Below are 17,459 nucleotides of genomic sequence, written 5' to 3'. Positions count from 1 at the left end.
GTAAATGGCTTAAGCTCAATCAAACATCATAGATTAGTAGAGTGGATTATAAAACAAAACCCATCTTTTTATTGTCTGGAGGAGACACACTTCAACAAAGATCAGTGGAAACTATATCACATGGGTTTTATTGTTTTCTGTTGGTTTCATCTCTTCAAAACACTTTTTTTTTTAAACTAAATTTTCAATGACTCATAGATCATGCAGTGGCATCATTTTCTTCAAGAAGGTTATTGATTTTCATTTCTTCAGCTACACGTTAGTCATTTAACAGCATGTTGGTTAACTTCTTGGTGTTGTTAGTTTCTTTTTGCTCCCGGATATTGAATTTGTTTTGTGGCTCTTCATTTAAGGGAAGGTATAGTAGCTGTGTAATGGAGACTGCCATATCTAGTAACATGTCATTTGAGTTCATGGAATTGTAAATTTCTATTTTCCTTTATATTGTTGATTTTGTATCATGACTTTTCATTTGAGGGGATGTACAGTAGCTGTGAAATGGAGACTAACATCCAGATGTGAGGATGCAGTGTGGTATGCATTTCTGTTTCCATACAAAGATGGACTTACAATTTACTATATCTTGACAATAGGATTCTGGACTCTCTGCCATTGTCCATGCCCGCAATGATGGACATATGACTGAGTATGAAGAAATATATGTTAGTAATGATATAAAGGAACTAGGTGGGAGGGGAGGGAATTCGGGAGGGGATAAGGGATTATGGAACTGTATCATAAATTGATAGCAATAATGATAAAATGTAAAAAAAAATCAGTTCCAAGTACTATCAAAACAGAAAGACACAGTATAAATGTAACACAACATTTATGCCTACATGTCTCTCCTTCTTTGTAAAACCTCCCTTTCAAATAAAAATAAATATTTAAAAAACATATAGGTGTATGAGTGTCTATGTCTTTTTATCATGTATGTAGTATGCTACAAAAATTCTTTCAGGAGCGAGGAGCGAGTTTACGCAGCAGCCTGACAGGCATTTGGGCGGTGAGGTGGTGTCTCTCCTCCAATCCGTGGCAGGGCCTGACACGATGGTGCTGGCTGGTTGCCAGGTGAGGGATTTACTTCTGTGCGGCCAGGCAGCTTTGCTGCTGGGGAACGTCCGGCTGCACAATGCCACCACCGAGTCAGAACTCATGGCTCTGCTGCCGCGCACCCAGGGAGTCCCACGGGGACAGCAAGTTGGGAATGCAGCGGGCCTCACTCTCTGTTCATCCTTTGCTCTTACCTATCTGAGGAATTTATAGACTGTGATGACCCAGTGGATCATACTGGAAATATAACCACTTCTCAGGAGCTTGGTTATGGCTGCTTCAAGGTGCTGTATCTGTCGCAACAGTACAACTTCGGAATGACCCAGTTGTTCTGCTTCCTGGGCTACTTCAGAGTGGATCATTTCTGTTTGGGACACACCGGCACAGCAGCAGGGAAGCTTTGACAGGACTTGGGGATTTGGTGGTTTGTTGATCACGGGAGGACCAATGCCAAGCAACGGCAGTAACATGTACTAAAAGGTGCACCATGTACTAAAAGGCCCTACTGGAACAGCCCAGGAGACACAGCAACGTTATGGTCTGAAGTGACCTCCACAAGCTCAAAGCTCCACAAGAGGAAACAGGATTGGTGAAGAAGGCTTCTTTGGGATTTTCAGCCCAAATCTTCACTTGCAACACAGAAATGATAAACAGTGTTGTGGAAATCAAATCTGTACCTCTCCTCATGTACCATACGTAAAGGATAGTGACCAATTCATGAGCTGCCAAAAGGCTTCCATCGTCTTTGTCTCAGCACATGGCCATATCTTCAGCCAGTGTGAGCCAGTGCAACAAACAGGATGAGCAAATTGAATGTTTTTTTGCATGTGCCTTTTGTGACCTGAGACGGAAGTGTAACCAATGAACATCTTCAGCAGCAGAAGAAATGGCTGTGGGATTTAATACACACCGCAATTCTGAATTTAAATAGAAAAGATAAATGTGTTCAACCTGGGGGGGAAACATCGTTCAGAATTTCTTAACAGCCTAATGCATAGACAACCATGGTTTATCATGACTTTATAAAATATATATATTTCTATGTGAAAAGTTCACATAAGTGTACATAAAATTCCTTTTCGTAACAACTAATTGTTCATATAATATTTTTGAATATACGTGTACAGAGTTAATGTTCTGCAACATTCAGCACAATTATTAAAAGCAGATGTGGCATCTATTTTTCTATTATTTATTTATTTAAATATTTTGTTTACATAAGATGAGCAAACTTAATGCATTCAAAATATACAGATTAAGGAGCATAATGATACTTCCCTCCACCATCTCTCCTCTTAAAAATAAACATGGGGCCTGGCGCAATAGCCTAATGGCTAAAGTCCTTGCCTTGCATGCACCGAAATCCCATATGGACGCCAGTTCTAATCCCAGCAGCCCCGCTTCCCATCCAACTCCCTGCTTGTGGCCTGGGAAAGCAGTTGAGGATGGCCCAAAGCTTTGGCACCCTGCACCTGTGTGGGAGTCTTAGAAGAGGGTCTGGCCTCCTGGCTTTAGATTGGTTCAGTTCTGGCCATAGCAGCTGCTTCAGAAGTGAATCAGCTGACAGAACATTTTCCCCCTCTGTTTATCTGACTTAGAAATAAAAATAAATAAATAAATCTTTAAAAATATTTTTTAAACATGGAAAGTTTGAAATTAAAACCACATGAAACATCTCTATAGGTTATCATAAGTCATTAGAAAAATAATATCAATGCCAAATTATAAGAATAAAAGAAAGTTCCATAGAAAGAGATAGATATTATTACAATATGGTCAATCGTCTAGATATAGTTTCTAAAACTAAATTTGTATTTTTTTATTCATCCTGAAATTTTTTTTAGATGCACTGCATGGCCCACTCCCAGATCCAGCTCACATGTATGCCAATGGATGTTACAACCAAGCTTGATCTAGCCTGTCCCCAGCCCTGGCTCTAGTACTCACCAGTGGGAGCTATGTCCTAGTAGGAGAGTTCCCCAAATTCCTTTACCAGACCCACCCTGACAGGTGGTGTAGTCTTGCCCAGCTAATCTGTCCGCAGCCCCCGCCCTCATATTCTCCAGTGGGAGATGCAGTCTAGCATGGGCGTCTCCAAAGTTTCCCCACCAGGTCCTCTCTAAGCCCTGGCTCTTTCATGTGCTATCAAATGTTTAAGTCCAGTTTGGAATGGTCCACCCACAGTCAGCTCTCGCTTGCTACTGTTATGGGCTAGCCCAGTTTACATTATTTTCTGGCTCTTATATATGCCACTGGGTGGTGTGCCCTGGCCCAGACGAGTCTGCTAGTACCAGCTCATACAAATGCCAGATGAGTGCTACAGCTTGCTTATCCTGGCTTGCCCCCAGCCCAGGCTCTTGTGCTTTCCAACCGGAGCTGCAACCTAGGAAGTGATTTATCCAAGTACTAGTGTCAGGTTATTCCCATTTCCTGTCTGGCTCAGCCCATCTCCACATGTAGAAATCTGCATAAACCTGTAGGTGCTGCATTCCCACAGAGGCAGGCCCACAATTCCCCCACAGAATCTGCTCCAAGATTTGATTCTCTCACATTCTGGTGGATGCTACAACTACACCTCAACCTAATGTGGCCCACCGCACTCTGACACTCATGAGTAGATATGGTGGCCTAACTCAGCCAGGCATGCCCCCCACCGCCAGCCCCAGCTTTTTCTTTCTTTCTTTCTTTTTTTTTTGTAATTACTTTGATAATCTTTACATAGTTGATTAGGGCACAAAGGGTCAAGGCCTACAGGAAGGAGGGTAAGACTATTGTTTCCACATTGTTATTTTGTTTTTCTGTATCTGGGGTAAGGGGGGAGATAAAGGGTGAAGCCCCACCCAGCCTGCCAACCATGCCAGGTCCCTGACGTGGGGTATGCCTACAACAGGGGAATCATTATACATTTTAAACTTGAAAATACAGGAAGAAACCATTAGTATATAATAAAATTACAGGATATTGTGATGTTGGTGTATTACAGTTAATTTCCACTTTTGAGTATCTCTTAAAAATAGTTTATATTTAGTAATGTAAAAAAAACACTCTCTTATACTATTATATAAAAACAAAGTTAAAACTAAAAAAATTAGAATAAAGAAAAAAATGATGATGTTAATAACAATAAAAATGGCAGAGAAAGATGAAGGCAAGAAAACAGAGGAAAAAAGTTACCAATGTATATAAACTGAAACCCAATAGGTATAATCAATGAAACTGATTTTACTCTTTGAAAAAAGTAAAAAGCTGTCATAAAATCATGTGCAATGCTTCTCAAGATATCCATATTAGAAATGAAATAGAGAACACCACTGGGTACTCAACACACATTCAAATGAATTGAAATGTTTATCTTGAAAAATTGAAGCCAATTAGTTCACAAATATGTATAGACATGGAAGAGTTTCTTTATAACAACACTTTTAAAATACAATAAAATTATGCAATATAATGTGTTTAGTAAATCAATTAAAATAACTTTCTAAAATCAAACTTCAGCTTCTAAATACCTTCACCAGCAAATCTTGTTAACCTACTAGTCATAGCAATGTTATTCAAATTCAGAGGACTAACAACAAGTGAGAAAAATTCACACTCATTCTAAAAGACAATATAATCATAATACCAGAATATGATAACTCTATACAACTTGTTTTTGAACCAACAACACAAATAAGTATAGGATTATAATACTGTAAGTTAAAAACCTTTATGCAGCAATATGTAAAGTGGATAATTTATCATGAGAAGTAAGTTTTAGCACTTACTTTGGTAATACAAGATTGATTTAACATTTAAAATCAACCAACACCAGTCAGCATAAAAGCATAAAGTAGAAATGTAATAAACAATGAAATAATCAGAACTCATGTATGATTAAAAGTTTCAGCAACCTAAAGAGACCTCCTTCAACCTAGATAATAAAATTACTGGAAAACACAGTAACAAATGTAAAAATCAAATCATATATTCTGTACAATTACAGGAGCAGGTGAGGATGTCTACTTTTATCATTTCATGATAATCATCTGTGAACACTGAAAGTTAAATTAAGTTTGAGAAAGAAAGTATGCATAGTTAATAAGGTTAATAAAATGCTATGAATAGTGATTACATAATTTATTTTGTAGCTACTGATATTTGCTCACAAAAATACTAGTTTTCTTTTTTCTCACTTTTATAAAGATTTATTTATTTATTCAAAAAAACAGAGCTACAGAAAGAGACGAAGAGATAGAAATGTCTTCCATATGGTGGCACTCTCTCTAAATGACAAAAATGATGCTGGGCCAGGTCAAAGCCAGCAGCCAGGAACTCCATCCTGGTATCATGAATGAGTGGCAGGAGCCCAAGCAATTGGTTCATTCTCTGCTGCGCTCCCATGAAAATTAGCAGGGAACTGAATCAGAAACAAAACAGTTGGACTTGAACTGGTACCCACATGAGATGCTAGGGTGACCTTTAACCGCTTAATCCATTGTGCTATAATGCCAGCCCTGGAGAAAGGGTCCCTGCTTGTGGCCTGGGAAAGCAGTCAAAGACAGTGCAAAGCCTTGGCACCCTGAACCTGCGTGGGAGACCCTCAGGAGGCTCCTGGCTCCTGGCTTCGGATTGGCTCAGTTTCAGCCGTTGCAGTAACTTGGAAAGTAAAGCACTGGATGGAAGATTTTCCTCTCTGTCTCTCCTCCTCTCTGCATATCTGCCTTTCCAATAAAAATAAAATCTTTAAAAAAAATACTCAATGAAAAATTGAGCAGGCATTTAAAACCTAGTGTTTAAGACACATCCCACAACAGACTACCCGGAATGATTTCTAGGAATAGCTCCTGACTCCAGCTTCCTGCTAGTGCAAATTCCAGAAAACAACAGTAATGGCTCAGACAATGGGTTCCTGGTCCCTTGTGAGAGATCTCAGGTCACCTCTGAGATTCTAGAATGGCCCAGCTCCAGCTGTTGTATGGATTTAGGGAGTGAGTCGATGGGACTTCTCTTTTTGTCCCTAAAATAAATGAAAATGAAAAGAAGATCCAATGAAGAGAACACTTAAGATCTATTTCTTTTGTAAGTTAAATTTTAACTCAACAGGGAAAAAAATTTAATCAATAATAACCTCCCCAATTTCTGTAAACCCTAAAACGGAGAAATTAGCTTTTTTATTTATATAGAATAAGTTGTTTTAGCAACTGATAATTGATGAATGAGTTACTGATTTAGAAGATAAATTAACATTCATGCAATAAGAATATGAGAAAACATGTAAGTTTGTGAGTAAATATGATAACTTTGTTTATATTTGAATTCATCTTCTTCACTCATAAAGTGAGTCATAGACACCTGCATTGAGAAACAAAGTTTGAGACACTTTAAATAGGAATTAAATTTATGATACCATATTTAAATGTGGAGTTCATCTTTAAATATAAATGAAAATTTTATATATTTATAGAGTTTAATAGGTTTTGGTTCATTTACATATTTTATAATAATCATTTAGAATAACTTCCATATGAATTACCTCAAGCAAATAATTGTCAATTTTTAAAAATTAGGTTATTAAACATCTGCTATTCTAGCAAACTACAGTCAACCTAATGATCATTAGAACGTCAGATCTTCTTCCTCCCAGGTAACTATTTTTTTAAATGGTTCCCAAATTCCTTCCTTTCCACTCGCACAACTTGTTTCTCATAACCACTATTTAGTCTCTACTTAATTCCAACTGTTTTAGATCCCAAATGTGAGTGGGATCGTATGATGCCTATCTTTCTATTTATAGTTTGTTTTCTGTAACATTCCTAGATTCATCAATGCTTTTGTAATAGAATCTCTTTGTCAGATGTCTAAGAAATATTTCATTGTGTAAATACATTTACATTATCTATCCATCTCTCAGGGAAATTCCTGCCAGCAGGTGCTGAAGCCACTGAGGGGTGAGGCAACAGTATTCTTACACCTCAAAAATCACCACAGGCAGACTGGTGGGGCATGTCCATTTACTGCAAAGCAAGTACAAACTTATATAGACTAGGAAAGGAGAGGACAGAAGGACATCTCCCTACAGTATCCCCACCCAGTAATGACACTGTATTTGACTAGAAATCATGTCTATTCATTTAGACCCTCCAATCACGTCACAGGTCATGTCTTCATGCAAGACTGTGCCTCAGGTCATGGGCAGGTAAGCTATGAGTCAAGCCTACCAGATAGCAGATAGAGATCCAGCAGCGACCTCCCACATCCATCCATTCGTGGATGCTCAGGTTGTTTTTATTTTCAGCTTTTTGAATAACGCTTTAATGAGCATGGGAAGGCATGCATTTCTGTGGCATACAGATTGCAATTTGTTTGAGTGTATGCTTCGTAGTGGAATTATAGAATCATATGGTAATTCTATGTCTAGGTTTTGACAAATCTCCACACTGTTTTTCATTATGACTGTACTAATTTACAATATCAACAACAGTAATATAATGGTTCCCTTTTCTCCATATCCTAATTAAAACTCATCTTTAATTTTATTCATAAGATTCAATCTAACAGGCATAATTTTAATGTGCATTTCTCTGAATATTAAAGATGTCTAGTTTTTTCAGCTATCTTTTGAACATTTATATGCCTTCTTTTGATAAATGTCTATGCAGGTTTTTACCCATTTTTAAATAGTGTTATTGATATTCTTGCATATTGAGTACTTTGAGTACATTTTATACTTTGGAAAGTAGCCACTTTTCTGATAAATGACCTGTAAATAATTTTTTTCTCAGCTGTGGGCAGAAACTGTTAATGCTGTTCCCTGTTTCCTTTGCTATGCACAACCTTTTTAACTTAATGTAATTCCATTATTTTCTTTTAGATTTTATTGTCTGTGCTTTTGGCATCTTATCCAAAATGTTAAGCCGAGATCAAAGTCACAGAGGTTTTTCCTTGCTTTTGCTCAGTTTCTTTGTTTAGATAATAAAATTACAATTAATCAATTGGATTTGTTTTGTGTATGGTGATATATAACATTCTAATTTCATTTTTTCTGTGTCTATTCAGTTTCTCTCACATTATGTGTTGAAAATTCTGTCCTTTTGCCACTGTTCTCTACTCCTTTGCTGAAAATGAGTTGGGTGTAAATGCATGGATTTATTTACGTACTCTTTTTGGTTGTATCCCATATTGTGAAAATTGCTTTGCAGCACACACATTTAAAGTCAAGTCATGTGATGCTGCCAACGTTGCTCTTTTTAGTTAAAGATTGCTTTGGTTATTTTTGATATATTGTGATTACATGTCAATTTTTAGTGATTTGTTTATTTCTCTAAGTAATGCCAATTATATTTCTATAGGAATTATACTGAATTTTTAGATCAATTTAAATATTAAGAAAATTTCAACATTATTAATTCTTCCAAAGAAATTAGCACAGAATATTTCCATCTTTTTCTGTGTGTTCTTCAATTTCCAATTTCTTTGATGGATATCTGATGGCTTTCAGTGTAATGATCATTTAGCTCCTGTGTAAAAATTATTCCTAATGCTAAGTTCTTTATGCTAAGAGATCATCTCCTTAATTTTATTTTTGATAAATATTCATTTATCTATAAAACCCCTATGGATTTACGTGTATTGATTCTTCATGCTGCAACTTTATTAAACTTAGAGTTTTCTGTATAAGGTCATATAACTCATACTATCTACAAATATATATTGGCATCTTATCCAATTTTAGGGGCTGATACTCTTTCCTCTTGTCCAATTGCACTGAATTTAGTCCATAGTACTGTTTTCAATAAACTTGGTGAAGTGGTCATAGTTTTTTGTTCCATGTCTTTAAAGCAAACCTTAAACTTTCCCCCATTTAGCATGATTTTCTCTATTACCTTGTTACATATTGTTTTTATTATATTAAGGGATGTTTCTTTTAAACCTAAGTGGACAGAACCCGAGTGGACAGAAGGGAAACCAGAATCAAAGTCACTATTAATAACTGAAGCTGGAGTAAGGCTTCCTAGGGCCATATTGGCTGGAGTTGCAGCATCTTATTAGCCTGAAGCCTGAATCAGAAGGACGGCATATACATACATTTCTAACAAGCAGAACAACCGAAGCCACTGTGATTGAATCATCAGAAAGAACCGATTCTAGAAAGATGAATGGGGTGTGGGGATGATGGTAGACCTTGGGAGGTAAGAGAGAAAAGAAAAAAGAACACAATGAAAAAGAATGAATGCAATATTTTGGAAAATAGAATCCTTACTGCAAAATGGTCCATAAATGAATGTTCCTAAGCACGATGTTTCTCATCCTAATGAGGTCAGGTACATCAATCCTGAAAATAGGAATTTACCTAAGTAAAATTTTATTTGTGTCAGAGATATTAAAAAACCTAAGACTTAAAAAAAACAAAAGCACACATTTAATTTAAAATAGAACAAAAAGAAATGAAGAGAACAGGATTAATATTATAATTTATCCGTTAGTGTAGACTTCTGAGTTTGGGCACTGCTTTGTGGAAAAACCTTTAATTACAAATTTATTGACTGGTTATAGTCACATTGCACATTTGTTTTTTCAGTTTTCATCATTTGTATCTTTGTAGCAGTTTGTTCATATCTATGTTCATTAGGTTATTGGCAAAAGCTCTTCATTAATTATTCTTTCATTAATTTTCCCTTCTCTAGCTCTAAAAGATCAATGTGATATCTTTTTATTTGCCAATTTCTCTCTCTCTCTGTCACACACACAAACACACACACACACTTCTGGGTATCTTTGTTTACAAAAGTACTACATGTGTGCCCTCCAAAGCCATTTCCTACGATGTATTAGCAGGAAGTTGGATGAAAAGCAGAAGACTTGAGACTGTAACCATCAGTCAGATAAGGAATACAGATGTCCTAGGCAGTAGCTTTACACATTTTGTCAAAATGCTCAACTATCTCTTTTCTTTGATTAGTTTACACTTATTTAAAAATCTGGGGGAAAGTGTTATGGCACAGTTGATAAAGCTGATGCCTATGGTGCCAGCATCCAATGTTGCTTCATAACCCACTGCTCCATTTCCCATCCAGCTCTATGACAATAATCTAGAAAAAGCAGAACATGGCCCAAGTACTTGGACCACTGCCACCTGGTTGAAGCTTCTGACTTTTGTCTTAGACTTATACAACCACAGAATGTAGGAATTTTGTCTCAGTGTCTCTCCCCGTCTATGCGTGGAACTCCTACTTTCAAATAAATAATGCTTAAAAAGATTACCAGGAAGGAACAAATTTAGTACAGATGCTTTTATGTATTTTTTTTACTTTATTGAATTATATTCCAGTAATTATTGTTTCTTTCATTCTCCTTTTTTGATTTCTTATTTTTCTAGTTTCTCCATATGTAATACTGGCTAATGGTTAGACATTCATTATTTGCTTAATAAATTATTTTAAATTAAATGTGTCCTTCTATATACTGGCTTGACTGTATCCTGTGATTTTAACATTTTATGTTTCACTTAGTTAATAATTTTGTCTTTTATCATCTTGTCATTTGCATGTATACTGTTCAATTTAAAAATATTGGTGAATTTTCTGTTTCCTATCAGATGCTTACTGCAATTTAATATCCTGCGTTTAGACAATATACTGTTACACTTTTACTTATGTTAACCCAATGGAATCATGGCCCAGCATATGTTATGTGTTAATGCTTCTAAGAGAAAGAAATGAAATTACAATTATTTTCCCATCCTTAACTCAAACATAATATCAGACTGTTTACCTCTGGACACAATCTTTCGTGGGAATTTCTCTTCATCAGTGAACAATCAATTTTCCAGCACACATCATCTTGGTGTCCCCTAATTCAACTCAACACTATCTTAGATACCACAGTTGGAAAATTACTGCTTACTAGACCAATGGGATTAGGGTGATCCCTAAATCTAGTGTTGTCATATGACAGCCATGTGATGCTAGAGGTAGAATCAGAGTAGTATACCTTAAAGCCAAGGATGTCTGCCACCCGCAAGACTCAGTGATAGTATAAAACACAAGACACTTTCCAATATAATTTTACTTTAATTTTATGGCCTCAAGAATTCAGAGATAATAAATTTGCATTTTTTAAAGTCACCTAGGTTATGGGGCACTGTTGTATCAGAACTAAGCAATGAACACAATACCTTTTGATGGAAAATTTTATTTGCATATATTTTGTGCTTGGCTTTTATTAGAATCATAATATATTTACATATATTTAAATCATTTTATCACATTTATAGATATTCAGGTTTAATTTCTTCCCAATTAATTTTATGCTGCCTCTTACATTTCTTTCAAGCATCTCACTTTCTTTCCCTTTTGTTTTTAATATTCAAAGATATTTATTTTGAAGCAAAATATTTGAAAATCATGCTTACAATTGTTCTTCAGCAAGTTCATTCAAGATGTGTTTGAAAAGCGTATGTATGGATTTAAAACATGTGCTTTAATCCCATTTTTCACTTTCTTTTGCCATACTGGTTTCTATTATTATTAGTAGTAGTAGTATTATAATTTTATGATATATTTCCATGGGCCCTGCGATTTCCCTTGTCCCATCCCGGAATCCCCTTCCCACCACTGAGTTCCCCCATATCATTACTATAGTATAGATCTTCATAAACAGTCATTGTAGGCATGGACAACGGCAGAGTGTGTAGTGTCCTATTGTGAAGAGATAGCTAACAATTTCATTTGGAGTTCATCTTTGATCTGGAAGCAGAGATGCATACTGCATTGCATCCTCACATCTGGATATGATATTCTATATTACACAGTTACTGTACATTCTCTTAAATGAAAAGCCACCAAAAAAAATCAACAGGAACAAAATAAGAAAGTAAAACCCATAAAGTTAAATAACATGCTACTGAATGACTAATGTGCCACTGAAGAAATGAAAATCAAGTACCTTTTTGAAGGAAATGATGCTATTGTATGATCCTCGAGTCAGTGAATAATTTACTAAGAAAGAGTTCTGAAGAGATGAAATAAAAAAAAATCAAGATCCATGAGATAGAGTTTCCATTTATCTTTTCTGATAAGATATGTCTTCTGTAGGCAACAAACAGATGGGTTTTGTTTTTTTACTCCAGTCCCTTTATATATGATGTTTGATTGATGAGTTTAATGGTTAATATGAATGGATGGTAATTTGGTCCTGTCATGTTAGCAATGGGTTGTTAATTGATTTAGTCTTCTGTCACATTTCTTTCAAGCATTCCACTTTCCCATTTATTAGGCTGCTAGATACTGTGTCATTGCTCCCTGATGCTCTGTTAATCATCATCATCATCATCATCATCATCATCATCATCGTTGTTATTAATGTCTTTGTGTATTTACATTCGGATATCTAATAATAAATTGTCATGATTATTTTCCTGCTTGCTATATCTCATCTTCCATTAGCCAATCAAGGGATGTATTTTTCACAACTTTTAATAAAGTCTTAATTTTACTTTTAAATATCTGTTATATTCCTTGTTTTAAGTATTTTAGTCAATATAAATGCTTAATAGCTCTATTAACAATCTTGTGCTAATTCAATTATCTGTGTCACCTGGATCTTTTTTCAATTTATTGATTTTCCCATTCATTATTTGTTTTTTGCTTCTTTGCATGCTTGATGAAAGTAATGTGAATTTTATGTTTCTAGGTGATTAATATTTCAGTATCACCATAAATACTCTTGAGCTTTGTGCTAGGTTACAGTAACGTCTCTTGGAAGCACACTGACTCAGTCAAGTTTGTTCTTACAAGATTTTTTAGGGTAACAGGGATTTACTCAATCTAGGACCAATTTTTTCCTTTATTAATGAGCTCAGACAGTTCTGTGTACATTACCCCAATAGCTGGCTACTTCTCAATATTTCTACTCTAGCTAGTGGCAAATTGCCTCCTGTCATAAGCAACTCTAATGTAAACTAACCTCTCATAACTTTGTGAAATTTTTCTTATCACTCTTGTGTATTATTCCTATCTGGTAACCACCTGTACGGATAACTCAGGGGACACCTCTGCAGATCTCAGGATCCCTGTGTAGCTCTCTCATCAGTGTTATTCTGCAATATAACTTTTCAATGCCTTGACTTGAGAAAGCTTGCATTTGAATTTCCTCAGCTTACATAGTCCATGAGATTCCGTCATGGATTCTTTTTCCTGTGCCATGGTTTGAAAAAGTGTTTGAGAACTTAACAGGACACACCACAGTTTATTTCCATATTTGAGATATTACTGTCCTAACTTATCTATTCAGTTTTAAAAACTGTTCAATAAACTTAATGTATTTTATGTTCCTTTCAAGTGAAGCATAAATGAAGTATAAAGTCACCCCTATCACATTATCATGACCATAAGTAGATGGAAATGTATTATATTCAACAATAAGGGCATTAATAAAAAATTAAAAATGGGTATACAGAATAAAGATGGATACAAAGATGTGCATGTGAGCTGTCAGGATTAGAACTGATGCCCATATAGGATCCCGGTATGTGCAAAGAGAGGACTTTAACCATTAGGCTATTGTGCCGGGCCCAATATTGTTTCCACATTATCATGTATTGTCCAGTCAGGGTAAATATACCTGCATCGCCTAATATTTAATCATTCTTTATGACAAAAATTCTCTTTCACTGTCTTCTCAGCCAAGTGGATTTTAGTGTTAAACTATATTGAATATTACTCTATCATTGCTTATTTTGTTCTGATTTTACTGTTAAATTTGTCAATACAATTTGTGATTTTCACAATTCAAATTTGTATTATATAAGCATGTCAGTTTGGATGATGTTGGTGATAATAATTACATTATCATCAAATAATCATAACTACATTCACATGTGATTTATATGTTCACACAATGATTTGAGCAAGCATACATACTGAAATATAGGAAATTACATTTTTGAGAATTATATCATTCCCTCACATTTGTGATCTTTTCCTCAAAACTATTAGAAGATTCAAAATGTTCATTATTTTGAACATGCTCTTTATTTTCAAGCTAACACTTATTCATGACTCCTTGTAAATGACCATTTGATTCATAAAATATTCACAAACAGATATTTTAAGGAATGGAATGAATCTACATTCCAAGAAATACGTATTTTGATTACTACAGGATCTGGGATCTTCAGAATGATGATAATACACTAGATTTTACTTCCAGGGAAGGAAAATAAGAGACTTTTTTATTGTTATCTAATTTCTCACCATTTGAGTATACCAAGTGAGAGAGGATATTTATTATTTTTTTAAAAATCTGACTACATAGTCAGATGAGTTTTTTTTTTTAAATAAGTTTCAAGCATTAAAAACAAGCATTTAAAATGAGTCTTTTAAGTTTAATTTTGCTTTAGATGCAAACAGCATTTTTGGTAGTGTTGAACTATAGCAAAAGCTGATTCTGTAACAAATCAAGGCAATAAAATGCTTATTTCCTGCCTTTACGAGTGTTACTTTAAAAGTAAAGCACATATTAGTTGCAAGAGTTTCTCTAGATGCTAATTGTATCGGGCTATTAGAAATTAATGACACAACACATACACATTCATCAACACTGTATGAAGCACTCTGTCAGTGTCACAGTATGCGTAACTGAGAATCTCAGATTGAGAAGTCATAAAACTACCAGAGTTAGAGAAAAATGAAAACTGAAACAACTCAAAAGCCAACATTTGCAACTCATGATAATGTATGTTTTCCTTTCTGAATAAGGTGAAGTACCTGTTAGTCCAGAAGACACCTGTCACACTCTTCTAAACAACATCAAAAGCCTACAGATAATTTTTCAGAAAGAACAACTAATGTAAACAAAAAATAGTACTAATTTTGATGTAGACAATGGAAGTAATGCCCCTGCTGAAAATAGCAGCTTTGGTTAAAATAATAGTTTATCTTTATTTATGTATCTTTAGCTACATCTACATCCACCTACATCACACATCCACAAACTAAGAATGCAGAATATATATACATATATATGTATATTTCACCAAGATCTAGATACACACTCATGAGATGTTTGAATTTTGTTCATTTAAAAGCAGCTGCTAAATAATACACATTCATGTTGTGTTGCCAAATGACACCCCAAACTCACTTGAGGCATTATAGAATCCGCAAACTGGATCTGCTCACCCCACGTGCAGAAAGTCAGTTACTGACATCAGGGCAGTGGAAGAAAGTTGTTCTTTATTGCAAAGCACAGAATAAGGAGCCAGGAAGCTAGTGCTTAATTTCCAAGCTCCCTGAACAGTTAGGGGTGAAGGTTCTCAAACGGGGACAATTGGGGATGAAAGTTGCCTAAGTGCAAGGCTCCTGATTGGTTTGGTTGACTCCAGCTCATGGGACTAGGGAGTGAGGAGAATGTAGTTACAGGATTCCCTTGCAGACAATGCTAGCCATTAAGGTTCCCATCTTTTGAAGAAGCAAATGACTCCTTGAGTTTGGTGATTATAAGCCTGTGAGACCAGACCAGCTGGATCACTCCAAGTCAGTGAGTTCCTTCTAATAAAGGGCAGGCAAGGAAACCTGGTGCTAAGGAGAAAGACAAGGACACCTGAGTCAAGGGGAAAGGTCATGGGTCTGGGCCATGCTTTTACATTGTAGAAATTGAGCTTCACCACCTGTGACCACAGACAGAATTATGCAAAAACTCAGAACGATGGGGGGTTAGTTGGGACTAAGGGTTCCATAGAAAATGAACTTAAAAAGAACAGAGTGGATGCTAAATCTGTGACCATGAAGAGACTAAATATGCTATTGTAATAATTGGGGGAAAATAACGGCGGAAGGGAAGGAGTGGCGGAGGGGAAAGCAAGGAACCCTTATGCTTCAAAATATGTATGGTAAAAAAATGTTAAATCTAAGCATTTTATAAATACATAAATATATAAACATATATATGCAATATATTTATAAAATGCTTATAAATTTTTTTTTAAAAGAACACAGTGGGGCCTGGCATGGTGGCCTGGCGGCTGAAGCCCTCACCTTGAACGTGCCAGGATCCCAGCGTGCCATGGATGCTGGTTCCAGACTGAGCAGCACCACTTCCCATCCAGCTCCCTGTCTGTGGCCTGGGAAAGCAGTCAAGGATGGCTCAAAAGCCTTGGGGCCCTGCACCCTCGTGGGAGACCCAGAGGAGGCTCCACGCTCCTGGCTTCGGATCAACTCAGCTCCAGCCATTGCAGCCACTTGGGGAGTGAATCATCGGATGGAAGATTTTTCTCTCTGTCCCTCCTCCTCTCTATATATCTGCCTTTCCAATAAAAATAAATAAATCTTTTAAAAAGGAAAAAAAAAAAAGAACAGTGAATTCTGTGTCAAATTTGCCCACTTCAGGTACCTTACTCTCCTGCCTCCTGGCCCACATCCCCAAGATTACAGAAGTGGTAATGAATTCTACTGAGGTAAAAAGATAATCACTTTGCAGCAGGAAGACGATGTAATGGAGCCCCAAATCTCAATTGCAAGTTCAGATGCCTACTGTTCACATGTGAACAGTGCCAGCTTGGCACCTACTGCCACTGATGACAAATGTCATTTGAGTGTTTCTCAAATGTATCTCAGTTTTGGATCATAGAAATAGAAAGACATGGCATTTTGTTCCTTCACAATTTGAAAACAGCCCCCCTTCTTCATCATCTAATACATAATCAGAGCATCTGGAAGAAAGTATTACTGTCAGAAAGAAAGTATCCCATACAATGTTGTTTGTTGTGTTGTTATTTTCTTTCATGCGATTTCTTTACCTGTAGCAGAAAATAATGTTATATGATGTCCACAGGTCTTATTCAAATAGCACAAATTTTGTACGAGCAGAGATTTCCTATACACTATTTACAGCTGTAGGGAGAAGTGGTTGATATTTTCCCTTTTCCAGTTTTCAGAATTATGTCTCAGCAGTAACTTTACAAGACTTTTTAAAAATATCACTTGCTTTATGAGCATCAATTGTTTGAAGTCACCAATATCGTGCAGCATATATTCTTCAGGTGGAGTGTTGTGATCCTGCGACCTCTGAACATGGGCTCAAGCATCGGACACTTTTCTTCCTTCCTTTAGTTGTTCAGATCTTTTCAGAAAATCTTTAAAAGTGCCTGCAGTAGATATGGACTAAAATTTTCCCCAAACCAAGGCGTACTACTTTATTTAACTGAAAGATGGTACTAAAAGTTAAATAGTCATCCATAATTTCAAGAATTTTTTTAACATAAGCAAAGGGAAGCAGATGAGCGAATCCCAAAAGGTTAGATACCACATGTTTGCCTTACTTTAACCAGTAATTTTTGTTTGTTTATTTGTTTTTGAACCTGTCATTGATACTGTCTCAACCCATGTGTTGTGAAAAATTGAACTTGCATTATTTTTAACATATTG

General features: G+C 35.9%; 1 pseudogene; it reads left to right on the top strand.

Moving 5' to 3' along the window:
• The first annotated feature begins 1,050 nt into the window (after positions 1-1,050).
• LOC121169471 lies at positions 1,051-1,530 on the top strand (annotated as a pseudogene).
• Positions 1,531-17,459: the final 15,929 nt, after the last annotated feature.

This window comes from Ochotona curzoniae, unplaced genomic scaffold (genome assembly GCF_017591425.1).
Source record: "Ochotona curzoniae isolate NIBS_2020 unplaced genomic scaffold, NIBS_Ocur_1.0 scaffold_1852, whole genome shotgun sequence".
NCBI classification, from domain to species: Eukaryota; Metazoa; Chordata; class Mammalia; order Lagomorpha; family Ochotonidae; genus Ochotona; species Ochotona curzoniae.
The sequence above is the reverse complement of the archived record's forward strand: the minus strand, read 5'-3'. Positions and strand labels throughout refer to the sequence as shown.